This window comes from Chiloscyllium plagiosum, unplaced genomic scaffold (assembly GCF_037043375.1).
Source record: "Chiloscyllium plagiosum isolate Xiang-an unplaced genomic scaffold, Cpla_swu_hap1 HiC_scaffold_4, whole genome shotgun sequence".
Lineage (NCBI taxonomy): Eukaryota > Metazoa > Chordata > Chondrichthyes > Orectolobiformes > Hemiscylliidae > Chiloscyllium > Chiloscyllium plagiosum.
The window spans coordinates 135,532,328-135,542,659 of record NW_028270142.1 but is presented as its reverse complement, the minus strand read 5'-3'; the positions used below and the strand labels follow the sequence as shown (position 1 = coordinate 135,542,659).

General features: G+C 45.2%; 1 long non-coding RNA gene across 1 annotated transcript; it reads right to left on the bottom strand.

Moving 5' to 3' along the window:
* Positions 1-10,332, bottom strand: LOC122548765 (uncharacterized). The gene is made up of 3 exons (XR_015757054.1): positions 10,193-10,332; positions 5,586-5,711; positions 1-1,741 (listed from the first exon to the last, which is right to left on the bottom strand). It is a non-coding gene; the product is annotated as an uncharacterized LOC122548765 (long non-coding RNA).

Genomic DNA, 10,332 nt, shown 5'->3' with positions numbered 1-10,332 from the left:
ACCAAATTAGGTTAATAGATTTGGAACAAAATTTTAAACAAACGATGATCGTACGTACTATAGATTAAGGAGGGTGCTTCCCCAGTAGAGAACCCATGGCACGGTGGCTCAGTTAGCACTGCTGCCTCTCAGCACCAGCGACCCTGGTTCGATTCTAGCCTCAGGCACCTGTCTGTGTGGAGTTTGCACATTCTCCCGTGTCTGTGTGGGTTTCCTCCGGGTGCTAAGGTTTCCTCCCACAGTCCAAAGATGTGCAGGTCAGGTGAATTGGCCATGCTAAATTGACCCATAGTGTTAGGTGCATTAGTCAGAGGTAAATGGGTCTGGTGGGTTGCTCTTCGGTGGGTCGGTGTGGACTTGTTGGTTCGAAGGACCTGTTTCCACACTGTAGGGATCCTAATCTAATCTATAGATTTCTGTTTGCTAAATGTTTCAAAATCATAAACATTATCTTGGGAAACAAACATTTTTATTTTTCCTGTTTATATTCAATCAAATTCTTCTACTTAATATTTCTCACATTAGCAAAGAGAACATTTTCCTTCAGGAGTTAATGTTGTGAAATAATTTTTGTTCAAAAGATTTTATTTGTAAGATTGTTCATTCAGTAGAATGAATAAATGAAAATGTACATCTCTATATTGGCTGTAATAACAGGTATGAGCACAAATATTTACAGCGTGTATCGGCAAAGTACCACAGTTAATTGCTCACTGTGTCACGGTAAGAGTTCAGAAACCACTATGTGTAATGCAATCGAAAACAGGGAAAATGAACACTAGGAATAGAAATATTTTTCCCAGTAAACCAGAACCTGTGGAATAATGATAAATTATTTCATTATCATGTCCACACATGTATTATTACCCAAAGCTATTTGTAAGAGGTCATTTTACGAATTCTTAAATAGACTTGAATGTTTTCTCATATTGTGTTCACATCAATGGTGATGTTTCTATATTTGTAAATTTCCTTTGAAACATGAGCTGAACATGAACTCACAATTGTCTGTCACCACAAATGTAAACGATCAGAGTCTGGATGATTAGTTTTTGGAATTTCACAAATTTCTCTTCATTGGTTTCCCAGAGGTAGATCTGGGTGAAGGAGTAGTCACTCCCAAGGATAGCGTATTGCCAGTCGTTTACTCTGAGGGGTTGAAAAACCATGGCACCACAGGAGGAAAAGGACTGTTTCACCACAAACCGGGAGTTCTCCCATTTCATCATTTTGGAGTCACCTATGAATCTGTTCAGGCAAATGTAGAGATCATCATTGACAACAAAATGTTTCACTGCATACACATCTTCCATGTCTGGAATATCCGTGCGCCACACAAACTCCTTCTGACTTTTACTCCACTGGAAGATGACAGGATGTTAGGAGCTACTTCTCAAGATTAAATGTGGCTTGTTTGCTATTTCAAGGTATTCCACATCTGTGTCTCTGAACCAAGAATGTAGACTCTGATGGGAGTAGAAGCCATTCCCATTCCACTTGTACACAGTAGTTGACCCAGCCTTTGATGTGTCTGCAATCACAAAGTACCTCTCTCCTTCTATTTCAAATGTTTCAATGTCATTGGGTTTTCTGATTTTGAAGTTGTCCACGTCTTGCATCTTGATCAACGTGTTGGAAAAGCTATCCCTTTTGTAGATATGGGAGCCACCAAACAGCTGGGCCACAATAACAAACAGCTAAGCATTAATGATCAGTGGTTTGCAAAACACAGTGGAGCTGCCTACATCAGGAGAAGGAAGGTTAGTTATTAATGTGCAGAGAAAAAAAGGGATCTAACACTTATCATTGTTCAGGCTGTCATTTTTTTTGTTGGAATAATTGGAATAGAAACAGTGGAATAGGGCCCAGAATGGGGAAAATATTTTAATAATATTGAAAATGTCTTTAAAGCAGTAAAGTTGCCCAAGGATGTTAAAAACAAAATTTCACACCAAACCAGATTTAAAGGTAGAAGCAAATTACAACAGATGCTGGAATCTGTACTGAAAAGAACAAATGCTGGAGATCACAGCGAGTCAGACGGCATCCACGGAAAGAGAGTAAGCTAATGTTTCTTGTTCTCTCTCCATGGAGGCTGCCTGACCCGCTGTGATCTCCAGACTTAAAAGGTCTTAGGTGACCAAAAGCTTGGTCAAATACACAGGTTTTAAGAGCATCTTTGAGGAGGAAAATGAAATAGAGAAGCACAGAGGTTTAGGGAAACATTTTTAGAATTTAGGACATGGCTAAGCACTCAAAATCGGAGACAGAGAAGAGGCCAGCATTTGAGGAGCACAGAGTTCAAATTGTCAAGCCTAAAACTATAACAACTTGTATTTAAATACACAACCTTTAACAAAATAAAATACTTCAAGATGATTCATGGGAGCATTTTAATATGATATTTGAACCCCATAAGCAGATTTTAAGAGCATATGACCAAAGATTTTATCATTGAGGTAGGTTCGAAGGAGTGTCTTAAACAATGAAAGAGAATTGCCATCTTTAGGGAGGGAATTTCAAAAGTGAAACCCAGGCAGCTGAAGCTATAGTCACCAAGAGTGCAGCAATTGACTGGAAATATGCACGAGTTAGGAATTCAAGGGATGCAGGTTAAGTTAGTGGGCATGTTTGGCTAGAGGAGGTTACAGAGATAGGGAAGGATGAGATCATGGAAGGATTTGCAAATCAGAACAAGAATTTTAAAGCAGCGGCATAACTTAACTGAGAGTCAAGTGTTTTCATAAAACATGAGGTAATGAGTAATTTGATGCAAAACAAAAGTGCATACCCTCTGCATGAAACAAGGATAGTTAATATGCAAGTGAAGCAAGCAATTAAGAAGGCTATCATCCTGAACAGCATGTAGAAACACAACGAGAATATTCACCCTTCCCAGCCTCATACTACCATTCAATAGCAAGATGGCTGACGGAACACTTCAATGCCTTTTACCCATACCATCCCATAACCCTCTGCACCCATTGGTAATCAGAAATCTCTCAATCTTCACTTTAAATAGACTCAAAGACTGAGCTTTCACAGCCCTTTGGGGACAGAATTCCAAAGATTTACCACCCTGTGAATAAAAGAATTCTCATCTCGGTTTGCCACCGCATCTATCTCATTTTTAAGTTGCACATTCTGGTTCGAGACATCTCAACCAAGGAGACATCATATCTGCATGCACCCTGTCTATCCCTTTAAATTATTTTGTAGGTTTCAATGAAATCACCTCTCATTCTTTGCAGCTCTTGAAAATGCAGTCCCAGTTTGCACATCTCACTTCATATTACAGTCCCACCATCTCAGAACAAATCTGGTGAACTGATAGCTTTTGTTCCAAAGCAGTTGGAGTAATGGAGAAGTCACACCCAGAGTACTTAGTGCGGTTTGGTTCTCTGTACCGATAGAAGGATAGACCTGCCCAAGAGGGAGTGCAACAAAGGTTCACTAGTTTTGTCCTCAAGAGGAGTGGATGGTCTTAGGAGTGGAGATTGATATTCCCCGGAGCCTAGAAGAATGAGGGGCAATCTCATTGAAACACTAAATTCTTAAGTAACTTGAAAACATAGATGCTAAGAATTTAAAACAAAACATGGAATCACAGTTCCAGAATAAGGGGGTGGCCATTTATGACTGAATTAAGGAGAAATTTCTTTACTCAAAGAGTTGAGTCTCTTTGGAATTCTCCACTAGAGAGAGCTGTGGCAAGTCAGCTGTTGAGTATATTCAAGGTAGACTTCAATTTTTGATTACTAAGGGAATTGAGGAATATGATACGATATGTGCAGGGAGGTCGACTGAGGTAAAATATCAAGCTTGACCTTATTGCATGGCAGAGCCATTACATATAAAAAAATGGTGTACTCCAGCTCCTATTTCTGAAATTCTCATGTTTTGGGTATAAAGGCTGGAACATGGTAGTCCAGCTCGGAATGTATTAGAATAATAACAAAGTACTGAGGATGCTGGAGATCTGAAATCAAAACAGAAAGAGCTGGAAAAAGTCAGCAGGTCACTTCTCCACCATCACCAGCACTCGCTTTGCCTTTTGCTTGACCATCTGTTCCAACTGCTCCTCTTCCCTCTTTTCTACAGCACCACTTTTCCAGCAACCCTTCAGGTCTTAAGAAGTCATATCGGAATCAAAATATTAACTCTTTTTTTTCTCCCTCCATAGATGCAGCTGAGCCTGAACAGCACTCTCTGCTTTCATTAAAGGAATGTATTAGAATAGACAAGCCTAGTAGCATTAAAGCCGTGGGAAAAGATTTCAGCAGTAGAAGAGTTGGCAGGCGTGGAGTTGGACGATGATATAAAAAGGTGATCTTAGTGATGGCGTGAATGTGGAGTCACAAACTAATCTTGAGATCTAATAATGACACCAACATGAATCAAGGAATGGATTTTGGAGCAGGGATCAAAGGCAACAGTTTCCGTCTGTACAATATTCAACTGGAGGAAATTTCTTGTTCGTCCAGTACTAGATATCAAATAAGCAGTCTGATAATTTTACAACAATGGACAACCAAGAAAGTGGGCAATGAAGGATAGTTGACATCTATGTACATGCAAAACTTAAAGCTGCATGTTCAGAATTTTTCACAAGGGGCAACATGTCAGAAATAGGAAAAAAGCTAAGAAAGTACCTTCAGAGACAGCAGAGATAACGGTGCAGGAGAAGCCATGACAAGTGATGCTCTGGCTAAGATTAGATAGATAAATAACCGCACTGGACCATGTTTATGTCAAACAGCAGGAATAGCAAGGGATAGTGTTAAATGGTTCCACAACCAATAGATCAGATTTAAGCCCTTTAGCCCTGCTACATCAGTTGTGGAGGATAACAACTCCCTGGAGGAGGAGAAGGAGGATGACGACATTCCACAAGTACCTCAGTCCTCAATGATGGCGGAGCTTCATACATCAGTGCAAAAGATTAGACTGAAACATTTGCAACATTTGTAGAAAATTACCTAGCTAAGTCCTACAGGGTGAGAGCAGGACAAATCCAACCCTGCCATTCCCGCCCCACCCGTCTACTCTTGATCATCAGTAAAGTGATGGAAAGTTTCATCAACTGCACCATCGAGCAGCATTTGCTTAGCAATGACCCGCTTGGTGCTGCTCAGTTTGGGCCACTCAGACTCTGTCCTCATTACAGCCCTTGGTTCAAACATGGACAAAAGGGCTGAATTTCAGAGGTGTGGTCTTTCCTCATTTAGAAAATAGTCTACTGCTCCGTTCTTTTCATAATCCCACACAAAGATATGCAAGTTAGGCAGATTCGCCGTGCTATATTTCCCATAGTGTTCAGAGACGTGCAGGTTAGCCATGGGAAATGCAGGGGTAGGTAGGTGGGTTTGGGTGAGATGCTATTCCACGTGGACCTGTTGGGCCAAAGGGCCGGTTTCCACACTGTAGGGATTCTAGGATTCTATTAAGTCCTCATGTCAAATTTCACATGCAAACGTTCCATTTCATGTATTTGACCATTAACAAAAAGAAAAGTCACCAGAAAGCCAGATTGCTCATCCAGTGAGATATGCCAATCACCCTTGTTAGCTATTGTTTCATATTACCTCTAAAACGACTTCATTTTCTTCAGCAGCATTTTATGTTCCAAATTCTGGACCTTCTCTTTGAAAAACTCGGCAAAAGCTTTTTTTTTACTAAAAACGAGCTTCATCTTGTGCTTTTTAGCCATCCTGGAAGGACAAAGAACAGTTTAAACAGCTGCTACAACTTTACAATGAGTGCTTTACAAGGAGAAATTATACTGAAAGGAGCTCACCTCCTGGCCAAACAGCAGGCAATAATGCATTGGTGAAGACCAATATTCTTACACTGTGTTTGACTCTTATCGAGGAATTAACACATAAGCACATTTACTAACATGGAAATGCTTGTTTTAAACGTTTGTTGTGAGAATACAGACTATGAGACAATAAAATGCCCTTTGGAACATCTACAATCCAGCCTGAAATTAGATTCAAATATTTAAGTCCCCTTTTATATTTCCCAAAATACATTCACTACTTCAAAAGAATAGGTACATTAAATCTGAAAATCTTAAGTCAGTCACTTGCCTAAAACGGAAAACAAAAACACCTCACAAGGCTGGTTAAGCAATTCATTTAGGATAAATGATTAAGGGTAAACCGGTCAGAAGAATGATCTCATTAAATATATAATATTCTTAAGGGGTTTGACTGGGTGGATACTGGGAGAATGTTTCGCTGGACAGAGAATCTATAGCTAGTGGCTCACATTTCCAAAGTGGGGAGGTGGACGAGAGGAGGATGCCCAGCATTTTGGTTGGGGATGATGAGACATCTTCTGACTGAGAAGACCGTGAATCTTTGGAATTGTCAAGGATTCAGAGGCTTCTTTTTCAGTTCTGCTTTCTCTCCACAGAAGCTGCCAGACCACTCGCACGTTTCCAGCAATTTCTGTTGTCGTTTCGGTTTTCCAGCATCTTTAGTTCGTTGTTTTTGACAGGGCTTTCTCTAGTAAGAAAACCAAGGGATATTGTATAATTGAGAAAAGTGGCTTGGAGTAGAAGGTGAGCCATAATCTTATTAAATGACTGAATCCATTCAAAAGATCAGATGTCTACTCCTATTTATAATCTTAAACACAATTAAGCCTGTAATTGCAATTAATTTAGTGTAAATAGCTACTTCTTGCAGTCAGCCAGAGGATGTGGACATCACTGGCACTAATTTTCTTTTGTCTAATAGCAGTTGGGCTTCTTGAACAATTGGGTCAATGGGCTGAAGTATGGCAAATGGAATTTAATGCAGATCAGTGAGGTATTACATTTTGGGAAAATAAAAGACATGACTTACTCAACTAAAAGTAGGGCTTGGATAGTATTGTAGAACAGAGACCAGGTTCAGGTACAGGTACATAATTCTTTGAAGTTTGCATCACATGTGGATAAGATGGTTAAGAAAGCTTTTAGCCTCCTTGCCTTCATTGCGCAGATCTTTGAACACAGGAATTGTGTTCCTGTCCTGTGCAGGACATTATGTTTCCATTCTGCCAAAACTCCATCCACATCCCTCTCACAGCTCTCTAGAACATTGAATTCTAAGATTCCTCACTCTCTGACTAAAGAGTTCCTCCTGATCTCAGGTCTAAACAATTAACCATTTAACCCAAGGCTGTGACCCCCTCATTCTCAAATAGACAAGAGAAAAATCACCCCGAGAACTATTCTATCAAGCCCCTGTATTTTGTATGTCATGAGATGCAGCTAAGTAGTAAAGTGAGGATCAAGAAATAATAAAGAAAGAATTTCATCCCATCACCTTACTTCTGTACAAGTTGGGTCTCCACGAATACCCAAGTTCCTTAACCTGAAGAGATTTATTTCATTTTTTGGGCCAGTATTCAAACTTCTCATGTACAAACACTGGATTTTTCAATAACTTTCAGAATATCCCTCACCTTGAATTAGCAATAACATCTGTTAGACCATTTATCAGTGACAGTGACAGTGTTTCATTTCTCAGTCTTAATTCTCTCAACTGTTGGTACAATGTTAGTGCAATAAAAGGAAACAGGAACTTTCTCAACCGTGTAAGTTACCACAGGCTGCCAGTCATAACGGTCAAAAACCGTGGCGCTGGAAAAGCGCAGCCCGTCTCACAGCATCAGAGGTGCAGGAGAGTCAACGTTTCCAGCATAAGATCTTCATCAGGAATGTTGAGGGTGGGAAGGGGGAGCCAAGCGATAAATAGGACGGGGTGGAGAGAAGGTAGATAAGAATGCAATAGGTGGATAAAGGTGGGGGGGTGATGGTGACAGGTGGGAAGGAAGATAGACAGGCAGGACAGTTCAAGAGGGCGGTGCTGAGTTAGAGGATCTGGGATAAGGTGGGGAGAGGGGAGATAAGGAAACCGGTGAAATTGACACCGATCCCGTTTGGTTGGAGGGTCCCAAGGCAGAATGAGGTTTTCTTCCTTCAGGTGGCTAGGATTTGGCGATGGTGGAGGGCCAGCACTTGCATGTCCTTAAAAATAGGTTTTACCAAGAGTTCGCTACCTCTGAATCAGGTTCTTGGTCCAGAAGTGCATAACAGCAGAGATTAGAAAACATATTACAGCTCTAAGCAGAATTCCTTCCCAAACTAAAATCTTTAGAAGCCAAAATCATGTCTCCCACAACACCACCTTCCAGCCTGACACAGCTACGCAGAACATATCCTTCAGTCGTGAAACACAGCACCCTCGCTCCGACCCCCAAACACATCCACTTCACAGCACCCTCGCTCAGACCCCCAAACACATCCGCATCACAGCACCCTCGCTCAGAACCCCCAAACACATCCGCATCACAGTACCCTCGCTCAGACCCCCCAAACACATCCGCAACACAGCACCCTCGCTCCAACCCCCAAACACATCCGCATCATAGCACCATCGCTCAGATCCCCAAACACCTCCATATCACAGCACCCTCGTTCCGACCCCCCAAACACATCCACATCACAGCACCCTCGCTCCAACTCCCCAAACACGTCTGTATCACAGCACCCTCGCTCAGACCCCCCCCCCAAACACATCCACATCACAGCACCCTCGCTCCGACCCCAAACACATCCACATCACAGCACCCTCGCTCCGACCCCCAAACACATCCGCATCACAGCACCCTCGCTCCGACCCCCAAACACATCCGCATCACAGCACCCTCGCTCCGACCCCCAAACACATCCGCATCACAGCACCCTCGCTCCGACCCCCAAACACATCCGCATCACAGCACCCTCGCTCAGACCCCCAAACACATCCGCATCACAGCACCCTCGCTCAGACCCCCAAACACATCCACATCACAGCACACTCGCCCCGACCCCCAAACACATGCACATCACAGCACCCTCGCTCGGACCTCCAAAACCTCCACATCACAGCACCCTCGCTCCGACCCCCAAACACCTCCACATCACAGCACCCTCGTTCAGACCCCCAAACACCTCCACATCACAGCACCCTCGCTCAGACCCCCAAACACCTCCACATCACAGCACCCTCGCTCAGACCCCCAAACACCTCCACATCACAGCACCCTCGCTCAGACCCCCAAACACCTCCACATCACAGCACCCTCGCTCCGACCCCCAAACACCTCCACATCACAGCACCCTCGCTCCGAACCCCAAACACCTCCACATCACAGCACCCTCGCCCCGACCCCCAAACACATCCACATCACAGCACCCTCGCCCCGACCCCCAAACACATCCACATCACAGCACCCTCGCCCCGACCCCCAAACACATGCACATCACAGCACCGTCGTCCCGACCCCCAAACACCTCCACATCACAGCACCCTCGCCCCGACCCCCAAATACATTCACATCACAGCACCCTAGCTCGGACCCCCAAAACCTCCACATCACAGCACCCTAGCTCGGACCCCCAAAACCTCCACATCACAGCACCCTCGCCCCGACCCCCAAAACCTCCACATCACAGCACCCTCACTCCGACCCCCAAACACCTCCACATCACAGCACCCTCACTCGGACCTCCTCCACCTGCACAGCACCCGCCCATGCACTGACTCACACAAGCTCCACATCACGCGTCCTTGCACCGCTCCCAAACACCCTCGCAAGCCCTTCCACCGCACCACCCCCCCCAAACCCCCTCAGAGCACCCAAGGGGTCCTTGCACAGCCCCCCCCCATCCCTCTCCCCTCAAAGTGAGGGGCACCGCCCCACCCCCACCGGGTCCACCCCCACCCCCACCGGGTCCACCCTCACCTGGTCCGGGTCCACCCCCACCGGGTCCACCCCCACCGGGTCCACCCCCACCCCCACCGGGTCCACCCCCACCCCCACCGGGTCCATCCCTACCCCCACCCCCACCCGGTCCACCCCCACCCCCACCCCCACCGGGTCCACCCCCACCCCCCACCCGGTCCACCCGGGTCCACCCCCACCCCCACCGGGTCCATCCCTACCCCCACCCCCACCCGGTCCACCCTCACCCTCACCCCGTCCACCCTCACCCTCACCCCGACCCCCACCGGGTCCATCCCTACCCCCACCCCCTCTCTCACTGTGCAGTGATGTGGTGTGATTGCACTACACTGAAGGTTCTGTTGACGGAATAACATCGATCCCCCCCAATGCCGCGCGCTACTTTCCCCCTCGGCCCCACGGTCCATACCTGGACTTTCGGCCCGTCCACCCGATCCTCGGTCAATCAATCGCTCGCTGGCTCCCGGTCACTCAGGCCTCCACCTCCTCCTCCTTCCTGAACTAAATCAGAGACAACAGCTTCCAACGGCAACTTCACCGCGTTCACGC